The sequence below is a fragment of the Schistocerca cancellata genome, chromosome 4 (assembly GCF_023864275.1).
Source record: "Schistocerca cancellata isolate TAMUIC-IGC-003103 chromosome 4, iqSchCanc2.1, whole genome shotgun sequence".
In the NCBI taxonomy this organism is placed as follows: domain Eukaryota; kingdom Metazoa; phylum Arthropoda; class Insecta; order Orthoptera; family Acrididae; genus Schistocerca; species Schistocerca cancellata.
In genome coordinates this window covers 654,194,919-654,217,055 of record NC_064629.1, presented here as the reverse complement: position 1 = coordinate 654,217,055, position 22,137 = coordinate 654,194,919, and the positions used below count along the sequence as shown (strand labels likewise).

General features: G+C 41.1%; 1 protein-coding gene across 33 annotated transcripts in view; it reads left to right on the top strand.

Moving 5' to 3' along the window:
- The first annotated feature begins 3,289 nt into the window (after positions 1–3,289).
- LOC126183349 (twitchin) overlaps positions 3,290–22,137 on the top strand; it is a 521,808-nt gene continuing 502,960 nt past the window's right edge. For all 33 annotated transcript variants that reach the window (XM_049925263.1, XM_049925234.1, XM_049925262.1 and 30 more), the window contains exon 1: positions 3,290–3,368. The gene's annotated coding sequence lies outside the window, so the exon portion shown is untranslated. The remainder of the gene's footprint in view (positions 3,369–22,137) is intronic.

The window sequence follows — 22,137 nt, the reverse complement described above, 5'->3', positions numbered from 1 at the left end:
TTCACACGACCATTGTTTCGATGGTGTAGCTTCCTCAAGACCAGCCAAAGAACTGTTATATCCACTGAAGTAATCATTGTTTGGATCTAGCACTGCCGGAAGTTTCAAGAAGCAGTGATCCATTGTGCGAAGTCTTGGTAACTGTGATAACGTCAGCTATGATTCTGGAATCTACAAAAAGGAAAAACGTTCACGCAAATATTGTGTCGACAAAAGTAATGAAAATCTGAAATTTTAACCGCAGGTACCAATGTGTCCCACTCGATGAGCTGTAAGAGTAAAATCTTTCTAACATTTCAGGTCCAGGAAACAGTGACCGAAGTACTGAATGCACAAAATTCCATTAGAAACGAAAGACAGTCAGTCCTGTAGAGCTAAGTTTAGTGGCGCGAGACGTTGGACACTACTTTTTTTATATGACAGTCATTATCGAAGTGTTTGGCTAGATCTCTACAGAATCGCAATTTTAATGAAGCCGGGATGAAGCGTCCAGTAGATGTTCTGAAAGGAGCTCTTGCGAATTTTAGGGCAGCGGAAGCATTTGATATTCTGTTGGAGAAAGTCGAAGATTATTCCAAGAACCTAAATCTGAAAGATCCAAATATCTCACGACAAAGCAGAATACCAGCGAGACTATAACACGCACAAACATCATCCGGTCTTGAATAACTGTCTCATGATCGAAGATTTAAAAATTATGTGTTAGAAATTCTTCATGTCTTTTGATTGAAATAAGATTCAACCAAGAGGATCTAAAGCGACTATTACATCTGGAAGACATACTTGTTACGTCACCCCAAACAAAACGTCCATGTGCACGACGTGCAGAAGACTTGCTTGGACAACACACAGCAGACTTTAACCTACACAGGCTTCATGCGTATCTCGAAAATATTGGGAACCATTGCGACGTGTATAACCATGTAATGTATTCTCTATTCGTAGATAACTTATTGCTGGAAGTGATAGGGTTAAAGAAATGTTCAGGAGGTTATTCGTGTGATTAGTCTGATTACCGCCGGCATCCTCTGACAGGTCATTCAGCACTTTGCGACGACTTAAAATTTGCCTGAGATCAACAATGACATATTGATTCATTCACCTACTCCTGCTTCATATTTATCAATACAGTGCTGGGAGAATTAATCTTATGGATGCCATGGAGGAATTTGTTTTCCGACTGTGGAAACGAAAACAACTTTCGGGAATTATATGTAAAATTTTTGGATTCTACAAAGAACGCCGGCCTCTGTGACCGAGCGGTTCTAGGTGCTTCAGTTGGCAGATTCGAATCCTGCCTCGGGCATGGATGTGTGTGATATCTTGACGTTATTTAGGTTTAAGTAGTTCTAAGTCTGCCGGCCGGAGTGGCCGTGCGGTTCTAGGCGCTGCAGTCTGGAACCGAGCGACCGCTACGGTCGCAGGTTCGAATCCTGCCTCGGGCATGGATGTGTGTGGTGTCCTTAGGTTAGTTCGGTTTAATTAGTTCTAAGTCTAGGGGACTGATGACCTCAGGTGTTAAGTTCCATAGTGCTCAGAGCCATTTGAACCATTTGAATGAGACGTCTACCAATGACCGATTGTTATTACGATCTACAGCAAATCCCAACTACTGTTTGACAGTGGTCTCAGAGAAAAGTAGAACTAATGTCTTCCCAAGAGTGTGATGTCTGTGTCAAAACTGAAAGAACGAAAGTGTTTCCAAGAAACGGGGCCTACAGAATTGGGCCCCTAGGGCCAATATTCACATCTTTTAATATTAATGACTTTTTCTTCTCTGTAGAACAAAGTGAGTGCCTTAACACATCATCCCACACTATCGATTTATATATTAGCTTACCGGTTTTGTTGAAAGATGTACGTATGTCTAATTCACTTTAGACGAAATCATTAAGTAGCTTGCTTGTCCTGTCCTCCCTCCTCCCCAAAAAAAGAGAATCAATTAATAGGTTTGACCTCAACCACCCCTACCCTCCATCCCCCTCCCCCCCATCACTCTGCACACACACACACACACACACACACACACACACACACACACACACACACACACAAAATAAATTGGTATGCCATTGAATTAATCAGATAGACCTGTGCCACATATTGATACAAACAGGTCATTTGTCTAACTTTTGCAGATGTGAAATACAATGTATTACATAGCCAGACTGTATAGTGACGAGTGAACACCTGTGTGTCATAATTAGTCTGCAAAGTACTTTAGTCTGACAGCATCATTACAATAAAAGCAACCATTTTTAATATAAAATCTAATTATACAGAAGTATACGAAATAAAGAAAAGAAAAGGCCCCCAAGTTTTAAAGTTTCTTTTTACGAAGACGGATGAAAAGGGAAATACTTTTGGCAACTGACCTATTCATGGAAAAATGGCTCTGAGCACTATGGGACTTAACATGTGAGGTCATCAGTCCCCTAGAACTTAGAACTACTTAAACCTAACTAACCTAAGGACATCACACACATCCATGCCCGAGACAGGATTCGAACCTGCGACCTTAGCGGTCGCGCGGTTCCAGACTGAAGCGCCTAGAACCGCTCGGCCACAGCGGCCGGCCTATTCATGGAACTTAAGAGCTACTCTAAGAGAAAAATATCGCTTAATTCTTAAATTACTGTGTATTGCAAGTTTTCGTAGATAGTTGTATTTATCACAGTTTGTTAATGTACTGTATGTATTATGTTTTCTTCAATGAGTCAGGAATCACACCTTGGAGAGGATATTAATTTTGAAAAATAATATTCGTGTGACCTGCTCGTAGACTGTAAATCAGCATCGTCAGCTCTTAGTTAGCAATAATTTCGCACACAGATATTTGTGAATTGAACTCAACGATCAGAGTGGTTAGCTTGTGATTATTTGGATGTCACGTAGCCCAGATACAATTCAAATCTCCTTGGATAAAAAGGCCTTTCTTCCTGTGAGTAATCAACGTATTAAAACCTCAGATGAATAGAAAAATGAAAAGAAAGTACTGCAATAATTTGCGGACGAGAGCTAGATGCTCGGTCGACGCGGGCGGAAGTGGTCGTCAGGTGAGGGGGGGGGGGGGGGGGGGGTGGCCACCCTCGACCGATGTCGATGGCGGTGAGTCGTCGATGACGAGCAGCCAAGTGTGGGGCGTGCCGGCTGTTTGTTACCAAACGTCGCGAAACAAACGCCACGAGGCATGCCAGCGCACGGCTAATGAGGCAGCAACAATAATTTTGGGCGCGCGTGGGCCGACGCGCTATTCCTGGCGCGGCGGAGAGGCGGGCCGCGAGGAGGCGAGCCGGCGAGCGGCCGCTCAGCTCACAGACTTCTGCCGGCCCTCCCGAACAGCGCAGCCGTCTGTTCCGAGACATAGTGTGAGTGCCGCGTGCGCGTCGCGATAAGTACCGGCTTCTCTGTGCTTGTGCTTGTGCTTGTCTCTCTGGACGCCACACCATAATGCCTGTGCGACTGTGCCGGAGCTAACGCTTTTCTGGAGCCATTCTGTATGTTCCCGCAACCTGTGTAGTGGTGATCACTTAGCATCGCCAGCTCTCCGGCGAGAGAATGAAAAGTTTTTTTTTTCTGTTTGTTTGTCTATATCGTTAAACGCTACTGTGGCATCCTACTCCACTCCACTGCTTCACTCACCTGAATCCCGAGTCCTGTGCCGTGACGTGGGAATATGGTATGATATTGCAGGGCACGTTACCCACGTCTCCACGAGGCTGTTGAGTCCCGACAGTTTGGTGGCAATTGGCCCGCCCTCTTGAGCGGATACAGATGAATTTGAGCTCCTGTGGAGAGGAAAATCCATGCCCCGCTCACTGCTTTTTCCCGTAACATCTCCGTCTTTCCTGCAAGCTTTCCCTAATAACTAACCTGTACGCTACTTAGTTGTCGAGTGAAATGGAAGAATTCTCTGTGATTTAACTCCTATTAACTAATTAACTTAGTATCTTTTTCACGTAAATGACTAAGAATTGTGCTACTCTTGCTCGTAACATCCAATCTCACTTTTTTTTTTCATTATCGGAGCAATACTCGTAGCGAGTGCGTTTTAAAACCCTGTGTTGACGACTTTATCGTGGTGTTTATTTCAGATCAACACAAAGGAAAGTGCTATAGAACTGTGAATGTCTAGAAACATGTGCTGGCTGTGAGTGGATTTGTAGGTAAATTATTGATCAGAAAGTTTAGCGTATAGTGGTCGTGCACGGCCCTCACTTACTCGTTTCCATTAGTAAAGATCGTAGAATATTAAGTCAGCGAGCCAATATGGAAGAAATGTGTGATCTGGAAGTGTTACTTTTGGACTATGTGAAAACTGCACCTCAATCGATATCAGACTGCTGTGATACCTAATTTATTAGATACTCAATGTCAGTTAACAGCGCCATAGTTTCATGCTCCAGGAAGAAGAGTAGGTTCAGTGTGCCGTACAGATATTTCTTTCTGCGTGCACCTTGTCGTAGCTGAAGTAAATTTTTTTGTATCCAAAAAATCGATTATTGGCAAAGGAACTGAACACCTGCACAGATTGAAGTTTTCGTGATAAAAAACCGTGCAGAAGGCTCCACTTGTAGTGCAGGCATTCCCATCGAAAGTGAAACTGTCAAGAAATGTGTGTGAACAGTGCATCTGGGGCGAAGACGAGGAAGGCCTGTGGCGTCCTTCGGCACCGCCTTGTGCTCCCCAGGGTGTGTGTTACGCAACGGATTCTCTCAGTCTGAGGAGCCCAGCTTCGCCGTGGAAGCACCCACTGGTTACCTCCAGCTGCTGACAATTCGTCTGTCTTCAGGATCCCCTACAGAAATAAACAGTGACTACCTAGTTCTAAAAGCGTTGAAACAGATTTTCGATGGTTCAGCTGTTTAAAAATAAATCTAGGGCGTGTCGCTGTAGGTTCGTGCCACGGACTACTTACAGATCTCGTGTGACACACAAACCTACACACGCTAAAACTCTCGCCTTGTGGAGTTTCCAGTGACTGATAGCCACTGCTCAAAGGAAGACAGTGCATAGCATCGTGCATTTCGCCGAGCCCTCCTACTGGTAACGGTAACTCTTTACAAGTTACAGGACATTTAACGAATATAAAATTGTGTATCATTAAAGATACTCGTGTTGTATACATACAAGTGCGTCTACATCACTGAGAAATCGCGAGATGGTGGCTTCCGATGAAAAGTGTAATGATGCAATTCTCGGCAATCGTGACTAAGATAATCATTTGTAAACAGAAGTTAAATTTGTAATATATGTCACAGAGCTGGTGCGGTTCAAGTTTAGAGGAACAATGAACTTGTAGAAATAACGGAATCGAATGTAACTGCGACATATGAATAACACCATGGATCCAGTCACCGGATGCGCTATTGGAAAGTGCCCCGTATACGAAGCGCGTGCTGCCAATCCTCGATTTCTGTTCTAATGATCGGGGTTTGATCTCATTGAAGAAAGAAAGAAAGACAGGGATGTAATGACCCATCGACTCGTGGTCATGGGAGACGAGGTACAAGCTCAAATAGGATAAGGATGGAGAAGGAAATCGGCTGTCTTGCACAGCGGAGCCATCCCAACATTCGCCTTAACCGGTATACGTAAACAACCGAAAATTTTAATCTGAATGGCTGGACAGGGACTTCAGCCCTGTTCCTCCAGGCTGCATGTCCATTGCCTTAGCTCAGAGCGATCTCGATGAGTCACGCAGATGAAATTAAACGGAATAAAAGACGGACCGATAGTGTATGACAGATAACTGATACGAAAGCATTTGCAACATTCTGGGAAAAATTATATCTGCGGAACGTGGAGAGTGGAGGCAGCCTCATCCCGCACATTTTGATCATTTAGATTCCGTTTTCCTCCCGTCAGCGCTGTTTATATGAAACAGAAGGGTGAGAAATAAATTAATTGTAACAAAACACTAAAATATGCCTCACAAAGCTTTCTAAAAAGCATACTCGCATGATGGTTGCAGGGAATGGTGTACAGGATGAGAAAAATAAACAGGTTGAAATTATCAAGTAACCTAAGCCACCTAAGAAAGCAGCCTACGCTTAGAAACATTCTCTGTAGCTGAGTTACATAAAAGTGCTTTCTTTAGATGTTAGTCGTGGCGTCTTTTGTGCATTTGCGCGAGATTCCTTCTGCACGCCAGATTCGCACGAGCGGGGAAAACAACCCCAGCGCCACCAAGCTGGAAGCCCTCAGTTAAAACTTCAGATCTCAAAGGACTAAGAAGAACTGCCTGCAGCCACAAAAGACTGTATTATTTGTTTAGATATAGATCTGCTGGAAATCGTATAGTCTACTGTGTTTTCCTCGCTACCGAAATGTTTACATCACTGGACAATGAAATGCTGGACGTCATAAATTTGTACTCTGGATGAACGTTCAGTCTTACATCGCTCATTCTACACAAGTGAATTGGTCACAGAAAGATCCTCGTGCATCTACTTAGTGAATGAGTGAGTTTAAACGGATAACAGTGTTGTTCTTATTTCAAGTTATGTTGCTGTTAGGTCTGGAATATATGCCTTTATGGGTTTGTTAGCTTAACAACAAATTTCTTCTGTCGATAGAAAATTTAAACTTCATTCGTCTCTTGCAGAAACGATTGTTCTACGCGAACGAAGCTATATGCACTCCGATTCTCGGGTCATACGTCAGACTATAATCGATTCTACTACGGAAAGCGTGTTAACTCGAAAAATGCCGTTCATGTGCTCTCTGGAATGGTTCGGAGTAAGAGAAGAAATTGTCTCCACAAGATGTACAACTTACTCCTCGTAAACATTGGGAACAGCTTATGCTATTTCAGTGGATATGTGAGTTAAAGAAAGTGCCTAACGTTACGATTTTTAGGAAAACTATGTTAGGTTGTCAAGGAAATGTAAATAGAGCGTATCGGGACATAAATTCAGTGTATCTCTCGATGTGAGAGTTATTGCCAGTTACCGTAAACAAAGCTCCGATTGGTTTTTGGCTTCTCAAGCCTTACAACCACCGCGTCTGTTACGTTGCATCTCTGTGAACGTAACATACGACGTCTAAAGTACATACTGTCACATCATTCCGTTGTATGATGTAGAAAATGGGCTAAAATTCGCTCTCACGGACGAATTCTAGATGGCCTGATTGTGCAATCAGGCGCAGCTGCACAAAATTTCATCTTGCAGTTTCAATCAGATCATAAATTTTAGGTACTCTTAGATGTTTATAGCAACAATGTCTATCAAGGGAAGCGCATGCCTCCTGAGAGAAGCGTCAAGACACCCCGTAGCATGCATACCGACTTCTTACCGTGCAGACTTTCCCAACTCAATATTTGGCATTTGTGATTCAGAAATGCATAGAGGGGGAAAAACTTTACCTCGGTTATTGGCCGATAGTAGACTGTAACTGTGAGTATTACTCCTTGCAGAACATTCGCGTGATGAGACAAGTTCGCTCTACACGAGAACGTAATCAATAACTATCGCACATTTAACTACACAAAGCTACAAGCAGTGTTTCAAGACGATTTTTTACTGGAAAATATTGCAGATGAGCCAAAGCTATCTCCTTTGCGCCACAGTTCTCACTATACAAAATAAAGACAATTTTTTGACAAGGAAACTGGAAACACAGTAGGGCAAATACGTTCCAATCTAATATTTCGCCTGCAGGCCCTTATATTACTGTCAGCTGTATTGCTGCTTAATATGAATATGGGTAACAAAGACCAATGAACGTAAGAACTAAATGATATGCCATCAGATCCCAAGCGAAACCAGTTACAAAACAGCATATTGGGAAATCTAGAGCTGGTTGATAGTTGACCTCGCTTTTCCTCCTGAAGGCCTACTTTTTGTATTTTACCATTAATTTAGATTTATTGTTAATTTGAATCTTTCATCAAACGAGCCGAGACATCAAGATATTGGTCAGGGAATAATACGACAAATTTATTCTATTAAAATTCTTTCAGAGTAACTGGTCTTACTGGGTGTGGTGTTACACAGAGACGAAGCTGTAGTCACGCCCTGTTCGGCACAGCTCAGGGATGAAGAGAATTATAGTAGTCACTTTACTGTTGGTTCAATGAGCGGCCCTAGAGGCGTTATGTGTATTAAATTACTGATTGCCGTAGTTGTTTCGCGAGAAGACCACGAAGCGATTGATGTAAAAATGTTTATAGCTCGGAGGAGCTAGGTTCCGCACACAACGGTCTCCTACTCGGCTGAAATTTAAAACCAGTACCAATAGCACTAATTAACTGAAATGAACTTCATTTAGGTCATCCTAGCTTGAAGACTCTGTAGATCTATTTTAAACTTAACCGCTATACAAAAAAACACGCCGCTATAACACATTTTTATTTGAATATAAAGGCGAAGAATAAAGGAACGAAGGAGTGCTCTGATGCTCACCGTCTAGTATACCTCACATGCCTGTTGCGAATATACTATTTCATTCATTATAATGTAGGTGATGTGGTTTTCATTATAATGTAGGTGATGTGGTTTTCAGTATAATGTAAGTTAGGTACTTACAGGTTGAGCATTTAGTAATTTTATTGAGGTATTAGATCACTGTGAATTAGTGCTGTTTAGAAAAGGAGAGTAAAGGAATAAAGAAACTGATGGACTGAAGGAATTATTTAGCAACGGAGAAGTTGTGTGAATATGCCCGATATCGGTGAAAGAATAATCAACGGTAACTGTTAATAATCCATTCAACAATTATTAGGACAAAACAGAAAGAGAGAAATCGTTTTTAACATTGACAACCACATCATCTCTAAAACACACTAATTTGTGCTACCACCTGAATGTCGAACTGGGTGCCATAAGCAGAACAGTTCGTACAATAGGCAAACGCAGAAATGTACACAGCGTAAGTGACACTTCACCTTGAGAGCTGCTGATGTCTGCACCATGTGATCCTGTGATCCGAAAAGAGGACTCGGAAAGATGACTAGAATTACTGCTTTGTTTTTCAGTTCAGCCGTGACTATTGTCTCGATGGCTAAGCGTGTATTGACGTTTCTTTATTTTATCGTGGCTTGGAGTTTAGTAGCCGACATGCTGTTCTATCTAAATGGGATTCCTTGGCAGTATTCCGCAATTATTAAATTTTGAAGCTTGGCGTTTTTCTAAAAAGATTACCCAACTCTAGACATCCTGTTTCATTCAAGAAAACGAATAAGTCGAAACACTTTCCCACATACTAGTATCTTTAACTAAGAAGAAATGGCAAGGGTAGCCAGCAGGGTGTTCAGACCGATTATGATGATGATGATGATGATGATGTTTGGTTTGTGGGGAGCTCAACTACGCGGTTATCGGCGCCCGTACAAATTCCTAACCTTTGCTCAGTCCAACATTGCCACTTTCATGAATGATGATGAAATGATGAGGACAACGCAAACACCCAGTCATCTCGAGGCAGGTGAAAATCCCTGACCCCGCCGGGAATCGGACCCGGGACCCCGTGCTCGGGAAGCGAGAACGCGACCGCGTGACAGAGCTGCGGACTGTTCAGATCGAGCAACAGCCCTTCAGTACGTATAGTTTGGGCGGTTTTCCACATGCATCGACGCTTCTTGTTTGAGAAACTCTAACCGAGAAGAAAAATAGAGTGTACACGCCGTTACTGGTTTAAAAGCACATTGTCGGCACGTAGTCTTTGTGAAAGAGAAACAACAACGGCGCCAGAATGTTAGATAAGGGGTAAGTTCAAACCTTGAACGAAGGACTTGTTTTGCGACAAATTTTACGAAACTATGGGAATGAAAATATAGAACTGGCATGCTGTTTCGAGACGCTAACAAAAAGATTGTCAAGTGACGCTGTGAAATCAGGAAGCTTGACTTGGAGTGAATGTCCACACGAGTGGCGAGCCCACAACGACATCCTCAGGTGCTCACAAAATTTTCGATGCAAGCTTCACTACATCGTCTCTAATATAATAAATATCGTTGACGCATACGAGTGTAAAGTGTACAACATAGCATTGCTTTTGTACGTAGTGCCATACTTTGTCACGGTAATAGCACCGCCACAAACAGCAGAAAAGAGAACGTAAGTGAAAACTTTTTTGGTAGCGAAAACTAAGGCATGTGTTATCACACCGGAGAAGACGGCGATAAAATGATTTTTACTATAAGAATGGGGCTGAACAATAAACTGCGGTAAAAGTAAGCCTGCACCCATAATAACTGACAGTCATATATTCGACCAAAGGTAGAACCAGGTAATAAAACAACCCACTGAGATTGATAAAACAATTTTAAGACATGTGTAGGTCAAAGTAAAAAATAATAAACAGTGCTCTACTCAAAGCTGATGATCGCGTAATACCTTAAGGAAATAAGATTTAAAAATAATTGATTTTTAGTATTTCGCGTAATTACTGACGGAATTTAAAAATTTTAAATGTTATCATAATCTACTCGTCAAGAGGTATAGTCTGATGTTGAAAGTTTAACACAAGATGATAAGTATTATAGTCAGAAACAATGTGTTTCACTTGAGGCCGCATAACTGTCGGCGCGCAAATTCAAGGACTCCATTCACCCAGTATCTGACAATGAGAGTACTTACCTATCTCCAAAAACGTTTTCACATAATTTCAAACCTTTACGAAACTTTTTCTTGCTGACGCCCCCAAGAAATGCCGAAAGGAAAAAAGTTTATCGCTTACTACATTTTCGTTGTTCGGTATTAGGAACGACGTTTTAACTTATAACTTAACACATGTTTCAGGACATATGATGCCACAGACATTAGGATGCGCGAAAAACTAGCTTTTGTTTAAAACGGAGCCCAAATTACCCAGTTTATATTTATCTGGTGATTCATAATGAGAGGACTTTGTGACTTCCAACAAACTTCAAAACATAATTTAAAACCTTTCCTAACCTTTTTCTCTCTTACATGCTTAAAGGCAAAAATTTAAGACGTTAAATCGTTTGTAAAATAGCCAGATGTTCGCAGTCGTTTTGTTCATGGGTCTTGGACTCTTTAATGAATCAGGGTTTAACTGTTCTCTATATTCTGCAAGAAAAAATAGTCATATGTGCTACAGACTTGACGATTGATCGGGACCTCGAATCATTGCATGAACGGAAGGCAACCTCCCGTATCACCGAGTTGGCATAGGTACCTATGTTTCACGAATTTCTTTCGGGAAGTTTGGATAAGATGGTTCAGTACGGAAACGAATCCCTCAATGAGCACAGTAATTATATTGACACGCACTGTTTACATATACATTTAGAAAATTCTATATATTTTATCGAATAAAAATATCAAAAATTAAGAAAATATTGAGGGGTTCGGAAATTTCTTCACGACGAGATCTCGCAAAACGTCACACGATCCACTACTCGCGAGAACAAATCCAATAAAGTTCGCGAAGTAAGCACACTGCATTTTAGGGATTCACATACAGCACTGATAAATTATACCGCATAACCGGAAGTAGTTAACAGAATTTTATTTTGTAAAGACATCCATGTTTAACGTTAACAATGCTGTAGATCCAAAAGGATGATGTGCCGCGCAGCGGGCGCCTGCTTTGCGACGTTATGTAAATGACGAGTGGACTGGATGTGATGTACCATTCGGTGGACTGTGAGGTATCATGGGTTTCTTCCCGTGGGTTCATGTGAAGTCATTAGTTTATTGCAGCAACAAGCCAGACACGGTGTCTGACTAAACAGCACTCCTCCGTATAGCTATAATTGTAATTAGTGCGGACACGCTACAGAATGTCCGCACTCATTTCATTCCGAGTTCAGAAACATGTATTGCAGCTGATGGAATCAATTCTGAATAACGTTTATAATTTAATCAAACAACTTTGAGTGTGTGGTATTTTGCTGCTGAGCTCGTGCCGCAGTTTTCATTTAAAGACACTGCCAGTTAACGTAAGATCTAGGACACTGTACAGATAACGCACGGCAGTAATTGTGCATACATCGGGCAACTGCACATCTTGATCCACAACAGTGACTGAAGGAGGTAAATTTCTTGTTATGCAATGGCGACGGGTTCCATGAATATTCTGTCCTTGTAATCTGGTCTCTAAAATACGCGACGTCTGCTTTCCTCTTTCGCAGCAAAGGCTTGGAATCCGCAGATTACCCTTTCATGTTGTGCAGGCCGTCTCCTCGCAGGCCAGCTTCACGGGACCAGCTACGTTAGTTACGTCTAATAGATGTAACAAAGTGGCGGCGACTCGGGGTACGTTCAGAATACTTCGACCTTCCGGCTACGAGCGAGTTGGTTCAAATGGCTCTGAGCACTATGGGACTTAACTTCCGAGGTCATCAGTCCCCTAGAACTTAGATCTACTTAAACCTAACTAACCTAAGGACATCACACACATCCATGCCCGAGGCAGGATTCGAATCTGCGACCGTAGCGGTCGCGCGGTTCCAGACTTTAGCGCCTAGAACCGCTCGGCCACCTCGGCCGACTACAAGCGAGTGTCTAATTGTGGTGGCAGCTGAGGATTTCTCTCGTAGCATTACTGTTGCCTCATATTTGGTGATTGTAAATGCATCGAATTCTATGTATGATCATATGTGTAAATTATATACATTATATGTACGATTATATGTGTCACGAATAAAGTGCGGAAGCTAGTTAGAGTTTCGTTTCTGAATTAGTTCATGTGTGGAACTAAGTAAGCTTACATCAATGATTATCGCGGTATTTTAAATCCGTCTTCGCAACTGCAAGAACATGTAGTTTTAATTACCAAACGCATTTCATTTTATTGAAATAAAACATCATCAGTGGTTATATTTCTGCCCGATCTCGCTCACATTGGGAAACGCAGTCTGCTTGCACGCTTTGAGGTATTCCTTCGTTTGGCACACAAATTAAGAATTAAATCAATGAACTTTAAACAGTGCAACGAATGGAACTGATGCGGCCCGAACTCGACATCATCCGTAATAGGAAGTAAAAATTTACCTTTCACTGACAGCAAGTCAGTTGTTTACCGACCAGACACATAGTTCTTTAACACGCAATCTTCTAATTATATCTGAATGAAAACCGAACCCTTTTATGTTTGTGAGCACTGAGATAAAGTGAAACAACCTTCCTCATGCTGCATTGTTCCTACATTGCGTACATTATCAGATGTTTCCTCTAAAAAGCATTATAAAATTTTGAGGAAGAATATTTTGATTTCAGAATTCCCTTTTGAAAAGGTTGGTTGGACATATTACAATGCCCTGTACACAGAAACGATCAACACATGTAAGCGATCTCTTTGAGAGCCACTAATGCTAGTTAACCGCTTTAATTTAAGTCATCTGTCATTTTCCAAAGTATTAGTGGTGAAATGGCTATACACTTCCATCATGCTCGTTATCACATTCCTCCCGGTTGTTCACTGGGCACGAGCAAGAGTGGTCCTTCTCTTTACAGCTTGCGTCGGCTGGGAATTAAAAGATTAAACACTAAAATAAACCACAAAATCACGAATTAAAAGTGGAACCCACCAAACATGTGTTACAAAAATTCACGTAGAAATGTGAGATAATCTAAACCCCAACCGTAGCCTCACTTCTCCCGTCAAAGGGAGGCTGTTAATAGTTCCTCTATGTCCAATTGACGTCAAGGATGAATGTGATTTATCGACATAAATATCGATAGACTTCAAGATTTATACAATTTTCCCATATGCAAAGGATAAATTTTTCTGGAAGTCGCCCTTCAGTCAGCTTACCCTCTTCTAATTTGATGACAGTTGAATGTAAACACTGAAATTACAGGAAGTAAATCGAAATATTTATCTCATTATAGTTCAATGTGCAAACATTACGTTACGAAACTCGTTTCCTAAAGGTTAAAAAGTAACTTTTATAAAATAATTACGCTATCCTGTTACTTACTTTTAGTAATTAATCGGTGATGATGATGATGATGAGCGTTTGGCGTCATTGGCCGGGAGGCCCCTCGCGGGGCAGGTCCGGCCGCCTTGGCGCAGGTCTTATGACATTCGGCGCCACATTGGGCGACCTGCACGCCGGATGGGGATGAAATGATGATGAACACAACACAACACCCAGTCCCTGAGCGGAGAAAATCTCCGACCCAGCCGGGAATCGAACCCGGGCCCGGAGGACGGCAATCCGTCACGCTGACCACTCAGCTACTGGGGCGGACAATTAATCGGTGTAAATACAAAATGCGAATTTATGAGAGGTAACGTACTATCCTTCACTTCTCTGCGGCGAAATTACAGTGAGAAGACCTAAAGAAACAGTTCAGTTAATTAAATGAGGTCTTTCCCTGGCTGAGGAGACACAGCGTAATTGCAGAAGTATGTATAGCTTGGAGAAGATTGGGTTCCTTTTCGCCAACCAATCACACAGTTCTTTAACAAGCGATCTTCTGAGCACACCTAAAGGAAACGTGAACGTTTTATGAAGCCTAGTTCTTCCGTTTTATTAATTAACACATATAACTCAACATGTTCGCTCTTTCCACAAACGGACAGCGTCGGTGGTGAAAGATAACTTTCATTTGTTGATAATGAGTACCCTGTCGTTCGCGGTCATTGTTTAATGGTTAGCATTGCTACATCTAGATCGCGGGGTCCTGGACTCGACTCCCTGTCAGGTCAGAGATTTTCTTGGCTCGGAGACTGGATATTTGTACCGTTCAAAACATTTCATTTCATCTTTATCGAGGTGGAAGTCGCCGAAGTGGCGTCAAACAAAAACAATTACACAAGAGGGGGTTTCCCGGCGAATAATGCCATACGACCGGCGGACACTGAGCGACAAACATTTGTTAAACGCGTTAGACTGAATTTCGTCTCGCGACAAATGGTGACAGAAAACTGAATGTCTTTTAAGCTGCTATACGTGGAATATTCGACGACCAATCAACTGACAGTTGTAAGTACCGTTTAATGTGTCTCGGAGAATTCTTTATGCGCTAAGTTCTTAATTCTTGTTTTTCGCTGACTTGACACATGTCATTCACTGTCTTTCCTACCATATTTCATTATGATTATTATGCTTAAGTCAGGACTGTCTTACTCGTACCATTTACTTACAAAGAAAACCTGTGACACGCCCAACAATTTATTCTGCTAGATCCAGTGATAGCGATTCAACGGCGAAAAATGTGTGTAGTGTCGGTACGAAGATATTACGTTCTCCGAGAAATGTGACGTAGTGACATGTGATTTAGCTATGACTGTAACAAACTATGTTCCCTTGGTATTTGATGCTGATAAATACGTCCTTGTTTTCGTTGAACAGAAGTACAACTTGTCCATCATTTAATCCTGAGATCACACAACTTAAAGAAATTTCAAATACAAGAGCATATAATTATAAAACTTAACTAATAAGGAAGTGTTAAATTCTCTTATCAAACACATCAAGTAATGAAATCGAGTATAAAAATATGAAAATCGCTTAGTTCGGTATAAAACCGTTCAGAGGGCCTCTTTACTGAAATACAAGGCACTGAAACAACACATATACACAAGCTTCGCTGAAGCATCTCACGTAAAATCGCCATATAAATATTTCACCACCTAGCATGTCGAAACTAAAGCCTGCTGCAGACACTTAAAGGTCGATTAGAAGAAGGGAAAGTGAAACTCAAGTGCTCGGAAAGGGTAGAACATTGATCACAATACTTTGTCAAGTGTAAGGCCGATATGGTACTGTTCCAAAAAGGGTGATTGCACTCCGACGCACCGAGCGTCCTACTATGGGTCAGGTGGAAGGTTTCGTTGGTCTATCGCCATGAACTATTCCACGGGTTTACTGGCAACAGCAGACTTCATGGTCTAAGGATTGTGGCCGTAAGATGCGGTAACCACAGGAAGAAACAGCTACAGCCTAAAATCAGTTTGCCTGAGAGGAATAAGTCGATGGAGTAAGTCGTCCCTGGTTCTTTAATAACTTTTCCAGGACGCAATCTGTACAGTTAATGGAATGATATCGAGATTTGGAGCCAAGTTCCATATTAGAGACCCTTGTTTACTCCAGACTAAATAAGCTTCCAGGATACAGTGAATCCGGAGATGCCAAAAGTGGACTGTAGGTACCTATAAACACATTATCCAATCAGACGAGTCAGGTTTCTCTCTGTAAGTTACGGACAGTTTTATTCTTTAAACAGTTTCTCTACACAAGTGATTTTCAGGTGGTTTAGAAAAGCCTTATTACATTCCATAATCTTAAATTATTACACAAGGCGCCATAATATTTGACATCATCATAGTTCACATCTGTACATACGATTTGGAGAGTATCAGAGAGGTGAACATCATATTTCTATATTTCTGTGACGAAAATGTTGTAATATCATAAATATATTACGATTGTAGTGCGGACCACAGCGAAAAAAATATAAAATAAAGTGATGAAATGTAGATCTCCTGAGCTTAATTTTGTAAGAGTATATACACCGAGCTGCTGGTACTGTTACGATACCAGAACACAAACCTTTTAATTTTCCAGTATTCCCCATTTGTTCTCAAACACCCTCTGATCGCGGGCTGTAACAGCTCCATACTTTCTTTCACCGATATTAGAGACTTTCAAAAAGAAAGACCTTTCCTCTACGAATTAAAAATTTAGCTGCTGCTAATGTCATATGCTAGGAGCAGGTGACTCTAGTTTGAAGTTGTGAGCTCATCATTGGATGATTTTGATTTTCCATTCCTGACAGTTACATTCATTTCATTCGATATATCTCTCTGAAGAGCTTCATCCCTATTCATACTTGCGGAATCGATCATTTGACGGGTGAGCAAAAAGCTTGTGAATTAAAAAGTATACAGCTTGACTGGTAACAGGCAAACAGCAGCTCAAGCGATTCAGACACATATCCGTTCTAGGGAGATGCTGTTCCTCGTCAGCTTGCGTCCCTGTGGATACGTTTGCCGCGTGTTTATAGGCCCTCTTGCACGCCAGAATATTTGTAATTCACGAGGGAAACACTTTGGTATGTTTACCGTTGCCAAGGAGAAGCAAACTGTTACTTCAAAGGTTTTACTGGGGGTAACAGCCGTTGAAAATACGAAATATGTTACTGATGTTTCCTGAAATCGTAATAGACTTCTAGATTATGTAACACCCGGATTTTCTATTTCCAGTCGCTACATGAAGTTCAAAAAATGGCTCTGAGCACTATGCGACTTAACTTCTAAGGTCATCAGTCGCCTAGAACTTAGAACTAATTAAACCTAACTAACCTAAGGACATCACACACATCCATGCCCGAGGCAGGATTCGAACCTGCGACCGGAGCGGTCGCTCGGTTCCACACTGTAGCGCCTAGAACCGCACGGCCGCAGCATGAAGTGTTACATATAAAACGTATTAGGTAAGGCGAAATTTACCTGTACGTAGTCAACTTAAGTACTGTTGTTTTGCAACATCGTTCTTGACAATATGTAAAAGAAAAGAATTATTGAAGGTAACTTCTCCGTTCATGCTACTCATTAAATTGCAAGTCACGGTTATTACCATTAAAACTGCAGTTACAAGGGCCAGCTAAGAGTGACTTCTTTATACTGATCTTTATTCGTACTTCTAGTAATGAATAACGATTAAGGTTCCTTCGAGTCTTCTTTATATGGGATGTTCTGTCGATATGTTCGATTATTTTTTTAAAAAATGGCTCTGAGCGCTATGGGACTTAACTTCTGAGGTCATCAGTCCCCTAAAACTTAGAACTACTTAAACCTAACTAACCGAAGGACATCACACCCATCCATGCCCGAGGCAGGATTCGAACCTGCGACCGTAGTGGTCCTGCGGTTCCAGATTGTAGCGCCTAGAACCGTACGGTCACCCCGGCCGGCCGATTATTTTATGTTGCACGTATATTATAATACGTTTTTTATTATTTTGACAGTCGTAGAATTTAAAGTGCGTCATCTACTTGTTTACTAAAAGATATTTATGTTGTTGCGGGTCGTGTTTCTATGATAATGTTATTATGTGTTTGTAATCTCTGGTGTTTTGGTTATCAGTTATTCCTATTATCATCGAACAATTTTAAAACGTTACGGAAAAAATGTTACTACGGACAGCAGTAATAGTTTACTCAAAGTTGACATATGTCCGTATACACCGTCAGGACGTGAATATCCAATGTAAAAAACCTTTATAAATTATACATATATTTCGATTGTCGTGCGACTAGGGCCTCCCGTTGGGTAGACCGTTCACCGGGTGCAAGTCTTTCGATTTGACGCCACTTCGGCGACTTGCGCGTCGGTGGGGATGAAATGATGATGATGATTAGGACAACACAACATCTAGTCCCTGAGCGGGGAAAATCTCCGACCCAGCCGGGAATCGAATCCGGGCGCTTAGGATTGACATTCTGTAGCGCTGACCACTCAGCTACCGGGGGCGGATATATATTACGAAAAATATAAATAAAAGAGATTGTCAGCAGATGTACTGATGAAAGCAATAAAGCCGAAATAAGTTTATATAAAAAAATGAAATCTCAAGCAGCATACTGTCTACTAATACTCTGCATAATCTCCTGCTGTGACATAGTATATGCTACAGGTCGCATAATAAAGTGACAGTGAAAATTGCTAAACATTTAGTGTATATTTAACTATTAGCAGTTAAGACAAGAATAATATGTTATAGGAGTCAGTAGGAAATGAACATAAACCTTAAAATCCTAGAGAATAATGCCAGGTAATTATTTTTGCAACTGTAGTACTTCGTGTGACAGGATAGTGAAACAGGTAAAAAGAGTAAGCATTTATTTCCGTTCCACAGCAAATCGTGTGCAAATCACCCCACTGATAACGTAATCGGACAGAACCGACTAGTCACCTTTATGTAGACAGCGTGTAACCAGTCCACGAGCCCTTTGTCCTTTGCAGCCACGGAGGTCACCTGACCTCAACCCTATTGAGCACATCTGGATCGCTACTGCCGTCTTGGACGCAGTTCCGACTGTCCGTTAGTTGCGGATGGCGGTCGAATGGTCATGGAGCAACGTGGCTCATAATACAGGGCCTCGTGGAGTCCATTCCAAGACGCGTCAGAGTGGTAATGGGAGCCACGACCTAGTAAATAGGCGTTCGTAATTGAGCTGCTACGACTATAAAATGCGATTTGCATTTCCACGAAGCTTTCCAGGATACTGTGCTTACTGTTGTTTACAGTAATTTATTAAACTGAGAGATTTAATAACGGGAACATTCGTAAGTTCTTATTACAAGATTGGAATATTGATGAAATGTCACAAGTCTTAGGCACATTTTCGTATTTGTCTGCATTTATTATAAAGATAATTTGACAGGGTGTTGCACGGATTAATGTCTTCTAATGACTGCGCATCTGTGACCTATTATATGAAAGCATTCGATAAAAACACAACTTTATATACTGAAAGTGTGATGGCTGCCATTATCTCTATGGATGGAGAGAATGTGGAAAAATTACTTAGAAAATGATAAAAAAGTTATCAAAGTTTCGTTATTTAAGCTGCACATTTCTCATAAGCAGTTAAGTGATGGGCTTAATATAAGGAGGTAAGATGGATCCTTTCCTTCGTATGTAAAAAACTATTTACATTGCATCAGTTATTCTCTGACATTGTTCATGGTCGACGGTGTTGTAAATGTAGAGGTACTGTTGTGAGAAGATTTTTGCAAAATATACCAAAAATTACAGATAATCAACGCTTGTTACAAAGGACTGACAGTTGACTGTCAGTGTAGACATATATAATAAGCGTAAACAGCCGCAGACATTAGTTATTGTTTTGCTACAAGGTCAACGAGAAATCGTGATTTGTCAAAAGGGTCAAATATTTAGTCGTGTCCATTTGAAATTGTATACGATGGAACGTTCTCACAAATCTGATATTGGGGATGACTAACGCCCAACTGACTGGTTAGAATAATTCTGTGATGTAACTGACGGCATACAAAACCCCGTCCGATGCATTGGTAAGAATTGTTCATCAACCTTGGATCCTCATAAAACATGGTTGAATGAACATGTAGACGGCTTAAGGAAGACTTAAAGGTTCATAATTAAAATTTTTAACTAGAAACAGAACTTCATAAACATTTAGCGATCAATTAAAGTTTGATTTAAAGACTGTGTTGGAATGCTGCGGTTAAAAGGAATACTGAAACCATTAAAAATGTCGAAATATAATACTATATTAACTAATTACAACTAAACTTCGTTGTATTACTTAATACTATGTGTAAAGTGCCTTGATAAAGTAGTGTTGTAGAATTTACTGGTCAGCACGCCCATCTCCGTGTCGTTGGCGCTCGAATCCAGAGGAACAGCTATTCTCCTTCACGGAGCTCTTTAATTAGTCCTTCGAAGCTTGGCGAGACAGAGAATCAAACCCGGGTCCTTCGTGAGGTAGTAAAACATTATGGCAATTCAGTCGCGGAATCGAACATATGCTGCATAAAACTCTAAAATATGTAATGGACAGATGAAAGTACGTAGTTCAAATAATCTAAGTAAGCTATGAGAGGTTAAGATACATATGGAAATATCTCTCACCAGAAGAAGAGACGTGATGTTGGGAACACAATTTAAGGAAACCACTATAGTTACAGACATTCGAAAGACGGAATTGGGAAGCATATGTTGTGGCACATCTACAGATATCAACTACTATATTGTGATTCTTGAGTTTCTCCCGGCGTATTTGATAATCAAAATATCCACGGGTATGCTGCCGGTCTATAGTGTCCAACGGGCACAATATTTCGGCGATCAAACATGTCGCCATCATCAGGTGAACTGACGGACTGAGCTCCTGTGAACGTACCGGCACGGAGATCCGTACGCTATGGCTGCTCAGAGGGAACTGGGTTCGGTCGCGGCGGCGGGTATTTAAATCGGCCGCCGCCGCGACCGAACCCAGTTCCCTCTGAGCAGCCATAGCGTACGGATCTCCGTGCCGGTACGTTCACAGGAGCTCAGTCCGTCAGTTCACCTGATGATGGCGACATGTTTGATCGCCGAAATATTGTGCCCGTTGGACACTATAGACCGGCAGCATACCCGTGGATATTTTGATTAACTACTATATTATCACCTTTTGCATTTCACAGTATTAAAATACCGCTGACCCCAGGGTATTAGAGCCATTATATCCTCTCCTTTTCATTTATGATGATTATGCTGATGCCTTCAACATTTACGTAAACTGGAAATAGTAAACGTGATAGGTAATATAAAGTAAATGTGCAGAAGAACGATGAAGTGGGAATGGTAGTGTTCAGACGTATAAAAATCACTTACCATGGACTGAGCAATGTAGAAAATGCATAGCCGCTACGATGTCTGTCATTGATTGCTACGTCCTCTGATATTCTTACACAAGCAAACGAGAATTTCTAGACTAGGGCAATGACGTACGTCGCGATTTTATTTTATCTTTTAAATACCTTATTTTATAATCAATGACTAATTGAACTCCTATCGTACAGTATTCGGTACCGAATGATCAAATTGAACAATTCAGTTGGCCCATTATATCTTTGACTGATCTCATAACGATGTCTGTACCGTTCCAAGAGTGTCTAATAATTCTTATGCTCATTTATATTTATGTGTCACGTTAGTATTGTGTTCTGAATTCATAAAATGCTACATATATAACATCACATCAGTCATTATGTCTTTCCTGTACTTAAGATGTCAGTCTTTAAAATGCAGATATCAGCATCTAGTATAAATATGCAAAATGAAACTTCTATACATACGTGGCTTTAAATTATCGGTAACTGATTAACTGACGTTATGAAGAAAGATATTGTAAGATTGCTATCTATTTGCAGAAATTACAGTCTCCTGTTGCTTCCTGACCAATAGTCTTTGAAGGCTGGTTGGTATTGCTTTCCGCTTTAATAAAGTGAGCAACGCATAGGAATAACATTTACGTATATATCTAGAAGATATTGCAAGACCTTGCCGTTACAAGTCAACTGATCTTCACTTACTCTGCTTGGCATTTTAGTACATTTCAGTGAACGTATTTAATCGCATACGTTTAATACTAACGTCTGTCGTGCATGTGGCTATTACTGTTGTGTCCGCATAGCGTTTGATTTTTAGATATAGCATTTACGTCATTTTATGTTTGATTG